This window comes from Pongo abelii, chromosome 3, assembly GCF_028885655.2.
Source record: "Pongo abelii isolate AG06213 chromosome 3, NHGRI_mPonAbe1-v2.0_pri, whole genome shotgun sequence".
Taxonomy (NCBI): Eukaryota; Metazoa; Chordata; class Mammalia; order Primates; family Hominidae; genus Pongo; species Pongo abelii.
Genome location: NC_071988.2, coordinates 140,880,129 through 140,900,166, shown reverse-complemented (window position 1 = coordinate 140,900,166; position 20,038 = coordinate 140,880,129). Strand labels below are relative to the sequence as shown.

At 37.5% G+C, this 20,038-nt stretch overlaps 1 protein-coding gene across 7 annotated transcripts in view; it reads right to left on the bottom strand.

Moving 5' to 3' along the window:
* Window positions 1-19,115, bottom strand: part of USP53 (ubiquitin specific peptidase 53) — a 79,681-nt gene extending 60,566 nt beyond the window's left edge. For 3 of the 7 annotated variants that reach the window (XM_009240280.4, XM_054554409.2, XM_063723618.1), the window contains exons 1-2: window positions 18,824-18,940; window positions 14,008-14,131 (exon numbers count right to left, since the gene is read on the bottom strand). The gene's annotated coding sequence lies outside the window, so the exon portion shown is untranslated. Of the gene's footprint in view, window positions 1-14,007; window positions 14,132-17,476; window positions 17,636-18,823 lie in introns of all 7 variants that reach the window. The other 4 variants (XM_054554407.2, XM_054554408.2, XM_002815091.6 and 1 more) reach the window with 3 other exon arrangements.
* Between the last annotated feature and the right edge of the window lie 923 nt (window positions 19,116-20,038).

The following is a 20,038-nucleotide window of genomic DNA, read 5'->3' as shown; positions in this document are numbered from 1 at the left end:
ATGCTGAGCCCTATGAGTCCTGCTAGAGAATCAACAAATCTGTCAGGTGGGAGGGATCTTGGGGACCTCCAACCCAGAGGCATTATAGTACAGTAGTTGAAAGCAGCTTCGTTTCTATCAGACTGGCAAAAATATTAAAATACTGTTGGTGAGGATAAAAGGGAAGAGGTACCTTCTTTCACTGCTAATAATGTAATCATACTATTATACCCTCTGGCAATATTAGATCAACATGGCAACAACTATTAAAAATTAAAACACACTTCAACCTCCAAAACCCAATACTGAGAATCTATACTCCAGAAATAAAAGTACATATTTATTGAGATATTTATTGAGATTTTTGAGATTTATTGAGATTTATTGAGATTTTTATTGAGATATATTAGGTTGTACCAGTAAATAATGAAGGAAATAAAGTAAATATCCATCAGTAGGAACATAATTGCTACAGGGTATTCACAGTGAATTCCTATAATTTTATGTTACCTCTGCATCCACTTTGAACCTAAGTTGGACTTTCTCATTCCAGAAGCAGTGCTCAGTTACCCCTGACAGTTTCCAGTTTTCTACCTCCTCCTAGTTCCTCAATATGGTCAATCCAGATATCTACTTTATATAACTGCTTCCTAGTTACCACCTCTTTATAGGTGGTCAGTGAAATACAACCCACTTGACTTGACCTACTGACTCACACAGCCTGCATGGGCTGTGCAGATATGCCACAGTGACCACCTTTCAGTCACAGTGACTTCATGGAACATGTACCCACTTACTCTAAACCCACCAATTAGACCTCCCTGCAGGAAACCCACCTAGGTAATACCCTGGACCCCAATAAAGGCTTTGGCCCACAGGTTCCCCTCACTCTGTCTCTTGCTCCCCACCCAGTGGTTGAACGTGCATATCTCGGTGGCTCCCCACTTCCAGTTGGCCGTAGGAGGCGTGCTGCCCTCTTCTCTCTCGATTTGTAAGTAATACTGCTTCTGTTATTTCATGTGTTTTGGTGAGTTGTATCCTGTGTGTCTCGCCCAGTTACACCTGAATCCAACTTCTTTTCTGGTCAGGACTCTCCTAGAGAATGGCTATCTTGATAGGAATAAACTCAACACAGGTAAGACAAGAGCTACAAGGGCATCTGCCAGTATAAACAAGTTTCCTGTGAGAGGGACACCTATCAAGGGTCATGGACACTAAGGCATTAGGTCATATGCCAGGATAAAGAAGTATCCTGTGAAAGGCACATTGTAAACACTCATGACCAGATCTCCCGAAGCCCTGGCAGGGAAGGGGTAGTGTTTATAGCCACTCTCCAAAGACAGACCACAGGACCACATTAGAGGAAAACACAAGTGTTTTTGAGTGACAAAGGCAAAATACAGGAATTTAATATGATCTCACTTTGGTAAAACAATGTATGTGTGAAAACATATATGTTTTATATGATCACTTGAGCAAGGAGGAGTATATATGTATAATTGAAACAGGGCTAGACAGCCAACTTAGACAACAAAAAAGATTAACTCAGTTATGTGCAGTTGAAGCCCAAAGAAAAAAAGAACAAAACATGTAAATACGCAAAACCAGAGATATGCATATTATAGCATAAGATCCATGTGGAAGCAGAATAGGTTTCTTGGAGAGGTTACATTTTATTATATATTGAAAAATGAGCATAAGTTTCATGTGTATGTTGGGAGGACGAGATGCATTTCAAAGAAATGCTATGAACCAAGTAATCAAGTAATATACACAATAAAGTACGAAGTAGACAGAACCAGGGGTCAGATCATGGCTGGTCTTGAAGGTCACATAAGAAATTTAGACTTTACCTAATAGGTGGCAAAAAGCTTTTGTTGGTTTTAAGCAGGGAAATTACAATCAGACTTGTGGTATAAATAGACCATGGCAATGAATAAGATGAATTTGAGGTAAATTAATCTGCAAGTAGAAGGGGTAAATTGGGAGGCTGGTGAAGGAATGCAGAGGAGAGATGGCATAGGCCTGCACCAAGGCAGTGGTAGCAGAAACAGGGGATGAATATGACACTCTTTCAGAAGTAAAGTCCACAAAACCTATGAAGCAGAGAGGAAAGTAAAGAAAGTTCCCAGGTTTCTAGAATGAATGGTAGTAGGACTGTTATATATACTGAGTATCGCATAAATACTCAAATAGTATTTATAGGAAAATGAGTTTGTTTGAGAGAAAATATTGAGTTCCATTTGGGATAAAATGAATGAGTTTCTACAGAACATTCAAGGGGAGAGACCCAGTAAACATTTAGATTCAAAAGGTAATCCTGGGGTAGAGTTTAGGGTTGGACATAATGGATTTTCAAGTCATGAACATATAAACATAAGAAACCATAAGAATAGATGAAATGGTAAAGAAAGGGCATGCGAGCGAGAAAAGTGGCAGCCTGAAAGAATATCAGAAACACCAGGTTTATGGTAGTAATTATTATACTGGAGCCAAAAGGACAATATTTTAGTCTTTATTTCACATAATAGCACCATATATAGATGGCTGGATGGATGACAGCAGATAGCCACTACAGTCTATGTTGCACGCAGTTGCTATTGTATCTGACAGAGGTCTAGAGCTGATGTTGCTAAGACCATTCAGATTTATAATCCCCAGGCTGAATACCTGGGTAGCAAAAAGGAAGGCAGAGTAGAGGGAATCTAACTCTAACAGAAGGTCTAGAGGAACAGCTAGTAATTAACTCCTTCCTCCCTTTTATTCATCTAAATCTACTTACATACACAACTGTAGTTTTCCTTACTCTTCCTTCTATTTTATATTATTTTTTTATTTATATTTTAGTCTAGTTTCTATTCAATAAGATCCAAATTAAACAATTCAGAGGTCACTAGTATCTCAGTGACAGCTAATTTTCCTATATACAATATTTTTGTACGTAGGATGTTTAAGTTAACCAGCTTTGGAGGTGTAAGTTGCAATCAATAAAATTAATCCCATTAGTGTACAGTTCAGTAAGTTTTGACAAACCTACAGTCATGTAACCATTACCACAACCAAGCTATAGAACATTTCCATCACCCTGAGAAGCTCTCCTGTGCCCCTTCACAGTCAATAACCTTCCCCACTGTGGTAGGCAGAATTCTACCACAGTGCACCCACGCCCCCATCCCCAGATTTCATACCCTATAGAAACCTGTAAATATGACAAGATATCTATTCCATTATCACATTATCTTATATGGCACAGTTGACCTAAAAATATGGCGATTATCTGGTTGGGCCTAATGTAATCACATGAATCCTTAAAAGCAGAGTGCTTTCTCTGGCTGGTGACAGAAAAAGAGATTTGAAACATGAGAAAGACTTGATGTGCCATTGCTGCTTTAAAGGTGGAGGGGGCCTTAACATGAGAGAACAGATCCTGGTTGACAGCTAACAAAGAAACAGGAAACTCACTCCTACAAGGAAATACTACTGCCAACAACCTGAATGAACCCAGAAGCAGATTCTTCTTCCTTAGGGCCTCCAGATAAAAAGCCAGCCCATTTGATGCTTTGACCACTCTTGTAAGATCCAGAGCAGAGAATCCAGTTAAAAACGACCTAGACTTCTGACCTACTAACACTGTGAAATAATAAATGTGCATTGTTTTAAGCTGTTGTGGTAATTTGTTACATAGCAATAGAAAATTAATACATTCAACCTGCAAGAAAACACTGATACACTTTCTGTCCTAGTTTCAACTTTTCTAGAATTTCTCATAAATGTACTCATACTTTTGAGTTTCAACTGTATTGCTGCACAAATCAGTAGTTGTACATTCCTTATTACTGAGTAATATTCTTTTGCTTATCTCTTTACCAGTAGGGAGATTAATTGCAGTTGTTTCCATTTTGGGGTTATTATGAATAAAGTAACTATACACATTCAAGTACAAGTCTTTCTGTGGATACATTTCTCTTGTAAATACCTAGCAGTGGGACTGCTAGGTTGTATTGTAAATGTATGTTTAACTTTATAGAAAATTGCCAAAGTGCTTTCCTAAGTTTTTGAACACTATGCAATTTTTTTTTCTTTCTTTTTTGAGACGGAGTCTCGCTCTGTCTCCCAAGCTGGAGTGCAGTGGCGCGATCTCGGCTCACTGCAAGCTCCGCCTCCCGGGTTCACGCCATTCTCCTGGCTTAGCTTCCTGAGTAGCTGGGACTACAGGCGCCCACCACCACGCCCGGCTAATTTTTTGTACTTTTAGTAGAGTCGGGGTTTCATCCTTTTAGCCAGGATGGTCTCAATCTCCTGATCTCGTGATCTGCCCGCCTCGGCCTACCAAAGTAGGATTACAGGCGTGAGCCACAGCGCCTGGCCCTCTAGAGGTTTTAAAGTTTTGGCTCTTATGGTTAGCTCTATGATTCATTTCAAGTTTGTGTGTGTGTATGTGTGTGTATAGTGTTAGACAAGGGTTTGGATTAATTTTGTTCAAACAAAATCCAATTTTCCAGCACCATTTTTTAAAATGAGTATGCTTTCCCTAAATTGCTTTGGAATACTTTGTCAAAAATTGATTGATTATAGCCAGGCACAGTGGCTCATGCCTGCAATCCTAGTACTTTGAGAGGCTGAGGTGGGAGGATCACTTGAGCCCAGGAGTTTGACAGCACCTTGGGCAACACAGTGAGAACCATCTCTACAAAAGTACAAAAATTATCTGGGCATGGTGGCACATGCCTGTATAGTCCCAGCTCCTCAGGAGGCTGAGGTGGGAGGATCGAGTGAGCCTGGAAGGTAGAGGTTGCAGTGAGCTGTGATTGTGCCACTGCACTTCAGCCTAGGTGACAGAGTGTGAGACCTTGTTTCAAAACAAAAACAAAAACAAAATTAATTGATTACTTACGTAGTAGATATATTTCTGGTCTCTCTATTCTACTAGGTTGGTGCAGAAGTAATTGTGGTTTTTGCCATGACTTTAAATGAATTATAAATATTTCAGGTATGTCTACAATTATACCAAAACCACACTCTTTCAAAAAAATAAATAACCTCTTAACAATATTGAGACCTCCAATCTAGGAATATTATGTCTTTCTACAGTTTTTTAGGTCTTCTTTCTCTTAGAAGTGTTTTGCCAATTTAGGTGTACAGGTTATACGTATATATTTTTAAATTTATCTCTAAGTTTTTCATCTTTTTTTGACATTATAGTAAATGATGTTTTCAGTTTGGGTTTCCAATTTTTCATTACTAACATGCAGAAATATAATTGATTTTGTGTACTGACAATAAAAACTGCAACCTTAGTTCTAGGAGCTACTGTATAGATTTCTCAGATACTTTTACTTCTCACTTTCTAATCTGTATGCCTCTTTCACCTTGTTCTTGCCCTATTTAACTGGGTAGGACGTCCTGTACAATGCCAAAAGGAAGAAGTGAGAACAGAAATACTGATCTTGCTTCCAATCTGAGATGAAATCATTCAGTCTTTCACTTTATGTATAGGGTTAGCTGTAAATTTTTACAGGTATCTGTATCAGGTTGGGTGAGTTCCCCTTTATTCCTACTTTGTTGAAACTTCTATCTTAAACAGTTGTTGAATTTTGTCAAAATTTTTTAAATTTTGTAAATACTGAGATGATTATATGATTCTATTTGTTGACAGTTTAAATGGTTGTTGAATTTTGTCAAAACTTTTTAAATTTTGTAAATACTGAGATGATTATATGATTCTGAGTCTTAATGCAGTACATTACAATTTTCAAGTGTTAAATCAACCTTGTATTCCTGTCGATGATGCCAATTTATCAAAACCTATTCTTTTTATGCATTTTGGACTTAATTTGCTAATAAATTTTAAATAATTTTTTACATCTGTATTCATGAGGGATTTTCAGTCTGTAGTTTTCTTGTGATATCTTTGTCTGATTTTGTTATTAAAGTTTTTGTTTGTTTGTTTGTTTTGAGACAGTGTCTCGCTGTGTCGCCCAGGCTGGAGTGCAGTGGTGCAATCTTGGCTCACTCCACCTCCCGGGTTCACACCATTCTCCTGCCTCAGCCTCCTGAGTAGCTGGGACTACAGGCGCCTGCCACCACGCCCGGCTAATTTTTTGTATTTTTAGTAGAGATGGGGTTTCACCGTGTTAGCCAGGATGGTCTTGATCTCTGGACCTTGTGATCTGCCCGCCTCGGCCTCCCAAAGTGCTGGGATTACAGGCGTGAGCCACCACGCCTGACTGTTATTAGAGTTATAATCATCTCATAAAGTGAACTTGGAAGTGTTTTCTCCTCTTTAATTTTCTGGAAGAGTTTATGTAGACCTGCTATTATTTCTTCTTAAAAGGCTGGTGGAATTCATCAATAGCACTATCTGGGCCTAGAATTTTATTTATGGGAATATTTTAAATCACAAATTCAATCTCTTTGATAGAAAGGGCTACTTAGGTTTTTACTTCTTCTTGAGTGAGCTTTCATAGTTTGTGTCTTTAAAGGACTTTTCCCATTTCACCTAGTTATCAAATTTATTGGCAAAAAAATTTACAATACTCTGTATTATCCCCTTAATGTTGGTAAGGTTTGCAATGATGTCCATTCTTTCACTCCTGATACTGTTAATTTGTATTTTCTCTTTTATTGACCAGTCTTGGCTAGAGATTTTATCAATTTTATTGATAATTTCAAAGAATCAGCTGTTCATTTCACTGATTTTTTTTTCTGTTGCTTTCCTGTTTTCTCTTTCATTGGTTTCCAGAACTCTATTATTTTCTTTCTCTGCTTACTTTGGGCTTAATTTGCTCTTCTTTTTCCAGTTTTCTGATAAAAGCTTAGAGCTTTCTTCTTTTCTAATATAAGCATTTCGTGTTATAAATTTCCCTCCACACTGCCTTAGTTTAAATCCCACACAGTCTGCTATACTGTTTTCAATTTTATTCTGTTCAACATAGTTTCAAATTTCCCTTGTTCAAGTACTCCTTTCCCCAGCCTCCTGGAGTTTCTCCCTGTACCCAGTTCCCAGCCAGAGATTCAAGGGCACTCTTATGCAGATTGCCAGAGTTTCCTCTCTGTGAAATTATTTCCCTTCTAGCATTCTGCTCCACAAATTCTAGTCACTTCAGCCTCCCCAACCATAGCTTTAAATCAGATCTATAAAGATATTTAGAACTAACCTCCCTCCCTAACTCCACAACATTTAAATGCACTGAGTTACATTGTTAAATAATTCTAAACCTCATACATGCTAAGAAACACAAGTTTAAAATGTGATAGTTGTGATATTCTTTTGGCTAGTATACAGTAATTTGCATTCTAACAGTTCATTATTAACACTGTGTAATATAATAAAACATGGCTGCTTTGGGCTTAATGTAGCATTTATACATCGGTTCTGTTTAAAGGAATTCAGGCCAGATGTGGTGGCTCACGCCTGTAATCCCAACACTTTGGGAGGCCAAGGTGGGCAGATCACGAGGTCAGGAGTTCAAGACCAGCCTGGCCAAAATGGTGAAACCCTGTCTCTACTAAAAATACAAAAATCAGCCGCGTGTGGTGGCACACACCTGTAATCCCAGCTACTCGGGAGGCTGAGGCAGGAGAATTGCTTGAACTCAGAAAGTGATGGTTGCAGTGAGCCGAGATAGCACCATTGCACTCCGGCCTGTGCAACACAGCAAGACTCCATCTCAAAAAATAAAATAAAATAAATAAAAAATATTTAGAAAGAAATTCAGGTCTCCAATAAAATAATATGTGGATATAGGTACTTAGACTGTGATGCAAATCATCTTCCTTACCTTGAGTCATGGTCAAAAAAGTATGAAAACCACTAAACTAAACTAACTTTTTTCCTTCTTTTGACAGTGTAAGAAATATCAGGTCAGGAGAAGTTTAGTAATGGACTCGTTTTTAGAGACTGTAAGTAGTAGAGCTAAAATTAGGAATTATATACTTTAAGGGCCAATTTAACACTTTTACCTCTAACCAAACCACCTATGATGATCAGACCTGTTTTAAGATTACCCTGGTAGCAATAAGAAAAATAATGTGGATGGTAAAGATTCCAGAAGCACATCAGGAAGATCACGAACACAGAAGTACCAGGGAGGAAACTCTTAGTCGGGATTTCTAACTTGTCCTCTATCAAGTCACCTTCTCCTTTTTTGACTTTTCGCCAATCCTACAATCTTGGTTCTCTTATATTTAAAGGCAGCAATCTTCAAATTGGGATATGCACATCAAAGAAAACATAATGATTTTCCCAGAGATTAAAGGTATGGTTAGATTTAAAGGAATTAATTTACAGATCTGCCACTTCCAAATGTACACTTTCCTAGAATTGATCTGGCTAACGATTAGTCTGTAGTTCTTTCCCAGTTCTGCTTTCACAATTGCTTTCCTCCTACTTTATAAAACAATGACATATACCCCTCACCTGTCCTACATCTTACTGTGTTCTATTTTCTAGGTTTATTACAAAAATCTCCAGGTGCCAAATAAAGGAACAACTCAAAATATTGGTGCAATTTAAGCTTCCTTTAATTGGGCACCTTAACTCATGCTCAGCTTATCTCACTAAAAGATACATTTATAATAAAGTTTTAACTTCTTAGGTTTTAGTTATTTCTCAAAATTTATTATGTGCATATAGATACTGAAAATAGAGACAGTGAAAGTTCAGATTTACTGGTTACCAAAGTAATTGTATGTATAACATAATCCACAAGGGAAAAATATACATCTGTTATTTTATTATAAAGAAGTGTAATAAAGTGATTGAAATGATTTAAATCATAAAAATAATTATAAAAATAGTGGGAATATAATATTCATTATTTTTTGTATTACATGTGTTCCAGGAGAAAAAAGAGCAATGCAAAATCCAGCAATCCCTAGTGGTATATATCCAAAAGAAAGAAAATCAGTATATCAAAGAGATGTCTATACTCCCATGTTTATTGTGGCATTATTCACAATAGCCAAGATATGGAATCACCCTAAGTGTCCTAAGTCCACCAATGGATGAATGGATAAAGAAAATGTGGTATGTATACATAATGGAATATTATTCAGCTGTAAAAAAGAATGAAATCCAGTCAATTGCAACAACATGGATGGAACTGAAGGATATTAAGTGAAATAAGACAGGCACAGAAAGACAAATATCCCATGTACTCACTCATATGTGGGAGCTAAAAAATAAATAAATAATCTCATGGAGATAGAGAGTAGAATAACAATTACTAGAGGCTGGGAAAGGAAGTGGAGAGAAGGGATAAAGAGAGGTTGGTCAATGTACAAAAATACAATTAGAAGGAATAAGTTCTCGTGTTCAGTAGCACAATACAGTGACTAAACAGTAATGTACTGTATATTTCAAAATAACTACAAGGATAGTATTAGAATGTTACTAACTCAAAGAAACAAACGCTTAAGGCGATGGACATCCCAACAACACTGATTTGATCATTATATATTGTATGCTTATATCACAGTATCACATGTACCCCATAAAGATGTGCAACTATTACATATCCATAAAATTTAAAATTAAAAAAAGATACAATTCTATTGCAAGAATAGGGAAGAAAATAAAAAAACTAAATCTATATCCATCATCATAGAAAATTAATGTTAATTTAAGCTTGAAAAATCACCAAATAGCAATACAGATTCATATTTAGAAATATAAATAAAACTATAGAATAATCAGCTGAAAGACTTAAAAGTGTTTGCTTCTTCAGGGTGGCACTATAAGGAAAGAGAAGCACAAGGTGCTATTGTATCGTGGTAAGTTTTCAGTGCAACGCAGTTTATGTCCATGTTTGATTTCAAAATCATCCCCCTCTCTCCTTTGCTCTGCTCTGTATGGGACGACCATACAGAGCTGATCTCTGCAAACACCATTTCCCAGGATCCCTTGTGAATCCATTTCTGGCCCATTTCAGCCAATCAGAGGCACTGCCAGAAAATCGAAGACAAAGGAGAGAAGCCAAGGTATTTCTCCCCTTCTCTCTCTGCCCTGTTGCTATCTCTGGCATATTCTCCTCGAAGGCTCAAGTTCCCCGTTTACAGCAAGGCCTCTAAAGCTCTAGGTCAGGCTTGGTGGTTCCAGCTCTTGGGCTCCTGTCTTTGGAACTTAAGCCTAGGGACAGTGGCAACTTACAACACCAGATAATTTATCTTCCCCTGGTGGCTCCTTAAGGTCTTCTAACAGCTTTTTAAATTTTTTTCTTATATTAAATTCTTTCTAATTCAATACTAGTACTAATTTTTTTTTTTTTGAGCTGGGGTCTCACTCTGTCACCCAGGCTGGAGTAGTGACCTGATCATGACTCACTGCAACCTTGACCTCCTGGGCTCAAGCGATCCTCCTGCCTCAGCCTCTCAAAGTGCTGATATTACAGGTATGAGCCACTGTGCCCCTGCCACTAATACTAATTCTAATGTAATACAACAGTTTGATTTTCTGAATGGGCCTAATACAAGTAACTATTTGATATTTTCAGATACAGGTGTCAGAAAATATTGACAAAGATTCTCTCCTTGATCAAACTCTACTCGAGCTATTCCATGTTCTTTTTCAACTATTCCTCAACTTTTGGACTTCCTTGTTTGTCTCTATGTTGTCCAATTTTAGCAAGAGTCCTACTAAGTCAAGTCAGCCATTCTCCTTATCTGATCACCCTCATATCTAATTAGGTTCCTCATCCTTCACCATCCTCCAGGTGATGTCTGATCACCCTGGCCTGCCTTCAACAAGAATCCTGTTAGGTCAGTTTGGCCAGAATCCTCTCTTATTCCTAATGTTGCCCCCTAGTAATTTTCCATCCACCAACCACACCCACATCCTTGTCTATAAATTCCCGCTTTTACTTGTAGTATATAGAGTAGAGCCCAATCTCTCTCCCCAACTGCGAGAATCCACTGCAGTGCTCCCTGTACCTATCTTTAACAAGTGTCTTCCTTACCATCTTTAACAATTGTCATGAATAATTTTTTCCTTAACAGCATAAATTTCTAAAAGTTTAAATACATAAATATATTTCACAATGCTTAAGAAATTCTTAAAGAAAAAAATTAGAAAAATGGCAGAATCACTTCAAAGGATCTTATATTCTCCTAAACTGTTTACTTTGAATGAAATTCTCAGAAGTTCACTTACGGCTTGTTAAAAGCAACTGCATTACCCTACAACACTGCAAATATGAAATAGGTAAAATATTATATCCCCAAATAAAAGAGTAGAACTTACTTTTTCTAAGAATTTATATTTGTCAAACTGCATTTGTGTTTTTAACTCCAATGTAAATAAGTACTTCAGTAGCAGATCTACTGAATATATCAATACAATTTGATAGATCACTGCTTTTTCCTAAAAGAGTTGATAGTCCAGCTAAAAGGAAAAACTCAGCAATTTCTCTCTTTTTTAGTATATATTTAATTTTCATAAATAATTTTTTAAACAATATAGAAGAGCATATAAGGAAAACCAGGTCTCCCCCATATCAATTATATTCCCCATAGGCAACCAATACCAATGTCTTATGTGTCCCTTCAGAATTCATTTGTGCAGTTATAAACATATATCCACATTTGCCTGTAAAATAAGGATAATTACAACATTTACTGTTATTAAAATTTCTGTAAGGCTTAAATAAGAAAAAACAAAATGTTTAACTTTATTAAGTGCTTAATATCAGTTACTAATACTTTCCAATAAAATATTTTAAAATAAAAAAATTTGAACTTTAAAATGAACGAGAAGTTTTGAGAAAGAGAGAGAGAGAGAAAGAAAAGAAAAGGAAATAAGTCACTGCTGTTTTCTTATGAGTCAGTGCTTTACCAGCAATAATTTTATCCCAAAAGGCAAGATTCCAGGGCCACTCTCCTTCATTACCCTAGACAAGACTATCAAACTATCTTTTCTCCTTCCAAAACTTAAGCCGAATACATAATTAGTTAGGTAATCTACACCATGCTATATAAATTATTTAATAGGTGTTTTCCCCCAAAAGGGGATGACACTATATGGAATTTGTTCAAATTCTAACATGTAATAACTTTATCAGGCTACTAGAATGGTCTGGGTAAATGATAATGGCATCTTAAACCTGATTCATTATACCTATTATGGGTTGAATTGTGTCTCCCAAAAACATATGTCCAAGTCCCAGACCTGCGAATGTCAATGTATTTGGAAACAGGGTATTTGAAAATGCTATCAGATTAAGATGAGGTCATTGGGGTGGGTCCTAATCCAATGTGACTGGTAGCAGTCATTATAAGAAGAGAAAGAGAGAGAATGATGACAGAGGCAGAGGCTGGAAGGATGACTCTGCAAGTCAAGGAAGACCAAAGATGAACAGCCACTGCCAGAAACTAGGAAGGGGCAAGGAAAGATTCTATTCAGAGCTCTCAGTTGGAACCAATCCTGCTGACACCTGGATTTTGGACTTCTAGTTCCAGAACTGTGAGAGAATAAATTTCTGTCATTTAAGCCACCCAGTGTGTGGTACTTTGTTACAACAGCCCTAGGAAACTAATATAATAGTTGATAAAGCCATGAGACTCTTTGTTCTTTTATGTGTATGGATTTTTTTGATTATCAAACAGTACTTGTTCATTAGATTTCTGAAATACCACAGAAATACTACATAAAGAAAATTAGAAATATCCATAATTCCATATTAGCAGAGAATCACTGCTATGCAAATATGTTCTTAATAGTACACAGTCCTAGCCATCAAACTGTAAAGTAAAACTTCATATTAACATCTTTTCACTAACAATATAGCACCTCAGAGATACACTGAGGACTTTCTGATGATATGCTACAACTGCTCATCTTACTAGAAGTATTTAAGATTTTATTTTAGATAACTAGATAGCAAACAGAAGAGTTATACCAAGTTGAAGTAATACAAAAAAACTCTTTATCTTCAAGTAGATAGTGTCAGAAAAAAGAAAAAATATATCTTTCATTACAGAAATAACTTTGTGTTTATAAAGCTAAAGGATTATAGTAAGGAAGGTATAATTGAAGAATAAATATTCTTTGATGTGTAAAACCATTGTCACTCTAGAAATGGAGGAATTAGAGAAGACTACAGTAGAAAATTTATAAAACAAAGACAGAAAATAAAATTAGTAAGAAAAAAGACTATAATACTGCCAACAAAAAAACAGTAAATTTTAAGTAATTTTCAATGTTTCCACTTTTTTGCTCTATTTCTTTGTGTCTAACAAAAAACCATGCTATATTTCATGTTGCTTTTACCTATTCACTAGTTTCCACTAGTAACTAACTAGCAAAAGACAAGCATACACATGTATCCAGAATATAGGACATGGTCATTAAAGAAAATGGCTTACGGCAGTCTACTTTAAGACATGATCTCCAGAAGAAAATTATGTCAAGTCAGCAATAACCTAATATTTATTTGCCTTGACAAAGCCCCAAACTGAACTCTTACTTTATCTATACCTTCTTCCCCATCTCAGCCAATGGCAACTTTATCTTTCCAGTGGCTGAGAACAAATATCTTGACGTCATCTTTGACTCCTTTTTCTCTCATATTTCAGGATCTGACCACTTTTCACCACCTCCACTTCAACAATTCTAGTCTTGGCCATCATCACATCTTGTGCGGATTAAAAAAAATAGCAGCTTGTCTCCTGGCTTCTACCCTTTACACAGTAACATATAAGTCTATTCTGGAGAGTAGACAGAGATCTTTCTAAAATTAAATCATAATGTCACTATCTGCCCAGCCCCTCATCTAACTACTCAACCTTTGGCTTTCCCATTCCAGCCACATCAGCCTCCTTCTCATTCCTGCACACTATACAAACTTCTGTTCTCTATATTGTTTGCACTGGCCATTCCCCTGCCTGGAATACATTCCCCCCATGATGCCCACATGGCTTTGCCCTCCCTCCCTTCATAATTGCTTTGCCAAAAAAATCACTTAAATGAGGCCTACACTTATTTAAAATTGCAAACCATCACAATCTCTACCACACTTTCCAAATTCCTCTTACCTTGCTCTACTTTTTCATTCCTCCTTGGCACTTTTCTCCTTCTAAATATATTATAGAATTGACTGTTTATTCTTTATTGTCTCTTCCTCAAATCCACTTAGAATGTAAAGCAAATCCCAAGTATCTAGAACAGAACACAGTGCATTGTTAAGTTTTCATCAAATATTTATTAAAGGAAGCTCAGGAAATAAAGTAAAATCTCAAACAACAAACCCTTTGGAAAAAAACAGTGTTACTAACAAAGACAACCTAGGCACTAAAGTATAGGACAATTTCCTACCATCTGGCATGTAGGTCAATGTCAGTACCACACTGACAAAGGAGGAGCATTATCTCATGCCTATATGGTAGCACCATATAGGAGGAAAAATATAGGGCTCAATCTGCTCACCTAAGTGTGGGGAGGGGCACCATGAGAGGGGCAACAATTTATTATACAGGCTGAGGAGTTAAGAAAAAGCCAAAGAATGAGGTATCTGATGGGCAAAGAATACCCCGATGGCTTCTTGACAAGGATGGAATCCATACCCTGATAGTGACCTTATAATTCCCATAGATATTTTATTCCTCCGCTGATATAAAGTTTACAGCACATTGCTCAACTACTCAATCATTAAAAATGTATCAGTTTCATCATCTATAATCAAAATCAATATAAAAAGGTTTATAGGGCTATTGTGAGAATCATAAACCATGTATAAAATACCTAATAAATGGCCAAAACATAGGCATTCAACGAATGCAGGCTAATTATAATAACATTATCTTCCACATAAAATGATTTTTAACAATGTCAACAAGGATTTAGAAAAAAGCAGACACTGTATTATATATTTTATACTCCATTTTGCTATCTTTAAGGAAATACCTTAAACTGATATATTAAACTTAACCACTGCTTTAATTCAGATTAATGAGATCAGATAAATTGTTCAATGAAATATCAATTTCTTAATTTTAAAATTTTAGTAACGGTTCTTAGTAAATGATAAGCAATTTTGTTATGGAGTTATCCTAGTTTAAGAAAAACTAGCATATGAAAAACCTAATTTATAAAATGAATGTTTGGGAATACTTCACATTATAAGTGGATTTCCACCACAGAATTGTTGTAAATGTTCATTTACAAAACTTTTCTGGACTAGAAAGGAGAGAAGGAGAAAATGAGTTAAAATGTTAACAGCCAATGGATCAGAAAGAAAGATAAAGTGACTGAAATAACAATGTCAGCAACAGAGATCTGATTTAGAAATTTTCAACCAATGTACAAGTTTTCAGAAAAATAACTACTTAATGAATTTTTTTTTTTTAGCCAGAGTCTCACTCGGTCGCCCAGGCTGTAGAGCAACGGCACAATCTCAGCTAACTGCAACCTCCGCCTCTTGGGTTCAAGTGATTCTCCTGCCTCAGCCTCCTTAGTAGCTGGGACTACAGGTGTGCACCACCATGCCTGGCTAATTTTTGTATTTTTTAGTACAGATAGGGTTTCACCGTGTTGGCCAGGCTGGTCTCAATCTCCTGGCCTCAAGTGATCCGCCTGCCTCAGCCTCCCAAAGTGCTAGGATTACAGGCGTGAGCCACAGCACCCAGCCAACATTGTCTAAATTAACTTTTGACTTTCTAGTGTTTAGCACTATGCCTAGCATACAATAGGAGGTCAATAATGTTTATTCAATACTTCTAACTCAGAGAAGCGCAGCAGTAAAAAACTTCCAAAGGAAGGGTATTTCTTAAAACTTCTTTTGTGTAATATGTGTAAAATTGAAAACTAATGTTATTATCTTCAAATTAATTAAAAAATACCATGACACCTCAAATAACTGATTTTGTTCATAAAAATAGCTAAGATATTGGAATAAGGTTTATTTTGCAGAAAAAATTCTGATGAACTACGAAGATGAGTATATGAAGCAACTCTTCTGAAGTCTCATGTAAAATCATAATTCTTTAGCCAGATGCAATGGTTTGTAGCCTTTTCTTGTATCATGGACATCTTTGGTGGCCTAATGAAGCCCCCTATGAATAATGTTTGTAAATGAACAAAATAAAATTCATAGCATAAAAAAAAGAAAAAGAAAAAAAATACTAAGATCACAAAGAAAACCAATTATATTAAAACTCAGTTCTAACCACAGACCACAGTTCTAATCATGGGCTTTTAGTTCAACAATTCCTGATAGAGGACATGAGTTAACTTGGAAGAGCACAGAATATTATTTGCCTAAATATTCTATATACTGTACATGGTATCTATGGTATTCTTATTATTAATTTTGAAAAATGTATAACCTGCAAAGATTACGATATTACATAAAGCTATTTAAAATTTAACCTTTGAGGATTTTTACTTGTAGTAGAGCAGGTTGCATCCATTTCTTGTTCCTATTATGTGCAAATACCGTAATGCAAAATTTTCTAAAATCATCAGTATAAAATTAACAATATAATAATACTATATTTGTGACATCATTAATTTCTACCTAGCTCTGCAAAGATGACATAAATCAGCATACTTCCTTCCTTAAAACAAGAGCTCATGAGCAGAGTAAGCTAAACTGGCAATCATTTTGGCCCTAGCACGCCTAGCACACTGTGTTAAAAATGCTTCCAGATGCAATATATGAACTACCCAACTTTCTACAGGTTGTTTTTGAGTTCTACAAGAAATACCTTGTAGTTAAAGCTGTCAAAAAGGATCTTCTAAGTATTTTAGTAACTAAACATCTTTGTAGGATAGTTTATTCCATCACTTCATAAAGATCAAATATGTTTTCGGAAAGTTGTAGGGTAAAGCAATGTACCCCCTCCTACCCCAGTAAGTAAGAGAGTTCCAAACAATTCCAGGAGGGAAAATAATTCTGATTTTGGCTTTTAAAGCTATATATAACTTTAAATGAGATAAAATTTTCACTTTTAAACTTTGTCTTGCTAAAATAAACTTGTAAACCATATGGTACCAAAGTTGTATTTCTTGATACTGCAGTTTAAAATAAACATCTAACACTAAACAATATAAAAGAACTTGAATCACAGCACATATGGCAGGTCTTAAGAGTATTGTGATTTTTTTTTTTTTAAGGAAAAGAATATACTAGTTGGAAAAGTCTACCTTCCCATTAAAATATCTTTTTTAAAACTATCTTGTGCATCGTTTAGTGAAAATAATATTAACGAATTGATTATTAGTGTCAAATTCCATGAACTTACACAATCCACATACATTTTTTAAAATATTTTTTAAAATTCTTAGGAAAAAGGAAAGGCCAGTTCTTAGTCTCTTTTTTACACGTTAGGAAGAAATACACACACCTCCCAATTTCATTAATGAAAAAATCTTAATAAATCACTTTCATGGTTTATCAGCAGTAAACACGAACCTGCACAAATTGTATCAAGGAGCTTATTTTAAAAGCCTTTGAGATACAAAACAAAAACCTTATTTCTCAGACTATAATTAACTCCTACTTACACCGAGTTTGTCTATTTGGAATTCTTATGACAACAGCAGATAAATCATATATTACTTTTGCAGAGTAAGTTTTGTTCCCTTTGGTTTTTTTGTTGTTTTTTTCTTTTTAATTTATCTTTAACAGGACGAAGGGTCTTTGCTTAGACCATCATCACGGAACTGAAAAGAACAGAAAATAACAATTATCAACGTAACTAAAAGTTCATTTCCAACAGACATTTTGTGTTAGCACTTGCTACTCATTTTAAATAGTGAAAACCAGCAAGCCTTTTCTCTAAATAACTAAAAGTGAATCAGATCTTAATCACAAAAACCTTCCTTCCTAAGTGTACTGCGTTTTTTTGTTTGTTTGTTTGTTTTTTGGAGACGGAGTCTGGCTCTGTCGCCCCTGCTGGAATGCAGTGGCGTGATCTCGGCTCACTGCAACCTCCGGTTCAAGCAATTCTCCTGCCTCAGCCTCCCGAGTAGCTGGGACTACAGGTTAAGTTTACTATTAAACCTACCTCAAAAATAGCCTTAGATATTCTTTGCAAAATATATATATTTATACATACACACACACACACACATATATATATATCTATTTCCAGATAAGGAAACGTTCGGAAAACTTTGCTGTCCAACTGGTAATTCCCTGCATACTTTGCATTGATAAAGAAAACCTTGTAGCAGGGTTACAAACCTCAAAACATCCTCAGATTGCGGGTTTTAGAAACCCTCCCTATTACACCTGTGCAAGTACTTCCTGTTCTCCAGCACTGTTTAAAAATAGTTTGGTAAATGCCCCGTAAGCCGCCCTTTAGAAGCTAAACATTAACTTTATATACATCACCACTACCACTGAGAAACCACCACCCCAAGAATCTCACGAGTCCAGTCATCCCTCTTCTCCAAGGAGGGAGCATAACCATCCTGGACCCCTTTAAGTAAAAAACTGTGTGCTCAGGCGAGGCAATGTGGCTTGGACAGCCAGGGGCAGGAGCCAAGTAAGGGTAATATTCACAACCCCAGCAAGACTCCAGCTTGTCGCCGCCCTCAAACACGGCAGCAATAACAACCAGGACCCAACAAGGACAGCACCTCCTCCCGCCTCGCGCTCGCCTCCAGCCTGGTCAGAGGCATCTCCGCCAGACACGGCGAGAAGGGGCGAGAGGGCTGCGTGACCTCTGGCGTCTGAACCGCCCAGCAAAGACAGTGTGTGTGTGCCCAGAGGGCCGGGGCCGGAGGAGGTAACCGGGCTGCGAGGGGAGAGACGAGCTCTGGGGCTAGAATGAGAGTGTCCCGGTCAGGCCCGCGGGGTCGCAGGTCGCTGGATCTCCAACCAGAGGGCTAGTTTCGGAGACTTACCTTGAGCTCTACCCTCCTTGCGCGAGGAGCGTGCGGTCCAGGTAGAGAAATACAGGCCTTCCACTCCCACAGAGCTACCTCCCGCTGGCCCAGCCCCGCTTCACGCCGACACCCGCCAGACACACTGACTGCTGCCACAGTACCGAGGCTCACCGGGAACTGGAGCACAGGCGGCTGGTCTCCGCCGCCCAGAGCCCGACCCTGTGAGCGGAGCATGCGCATACGCCCCAATACCCAGGGACCAGTCAGGCCAGTGACACCTGCGATCAACAGGTCCCTGGAGCCCCGCCCCTCTCCCCGCCTCGAGCCCGCCCCTCGGAGCGGGCTCCGCCTTCACGCTCACCGAGGTAACTCCGCCTCCGCTCGCGATTTCCCGGCTTTCTGGACCTGCGGAATTCTATTCCCGCGGGGATTTGATGGCGTGCGCGATACAGTTGGCTTCCTCGGAGGCGCGAGATCGCGCGAGACCAAGAGATAGACCATTTCCCCAAAAGCGGCAGCTTGGCGCTGGAATTTGGTTGTTGGGGGTAAGGTGGTTGTAGGACGTGCTGTCTGGTGTGGCGAGAAAGAGGCTAGTTCTTCAGGAGCAGGCGATTATTCTGGTGCTCTTGGTAGTTCATTAGGTATTTTCTAAGCTCAAGAACGCGGATCCACCAAGGACTTCACTTAGGTTAGGTGTTACCTGAGAGAACAATCCGTAGTTTGGCATCAGAACCCCATGCGGACACGCAGTTTCCTTTAGATTTCCGTGAGTCGTTAGACGATCTATTTGCAGTTAAATGGCTTCCTGTGGCGTGAATGTGTATTCCTCAAGCAGTTGCTTCTTGCCTTTAATTAGATAGCTTTAATAAGTCTGTTGACCTGGTTAATGATTGTCAGAAAAGTCTGTCCGCCTCTTTGCCGTGCTTTCGAACAGGTTTTAAGTTAAAAGGTACTGCTGGGAATTGGGCTAAACTTTGATTTTGAAAAACGTTTCCTAGGAATAGTAGTAAAAGAAAAACCCATTGTCACTGATACCAAATATCTCAAGTAAATAAAGAAGGTTTTGGAACTCATTCCGAAGCTGGTGTAAGTTGAACATACTAATTGTAAAAATGGATTTCAGTAAACCCAGAGGCACTTCTAAAAGTTTATTTGAAGAAATAGGGGGAAGAAATATTGGACGTTGATACAGGAGACAAATAGGACCCGTTTGTAATGTCTTTGGCTGAATCA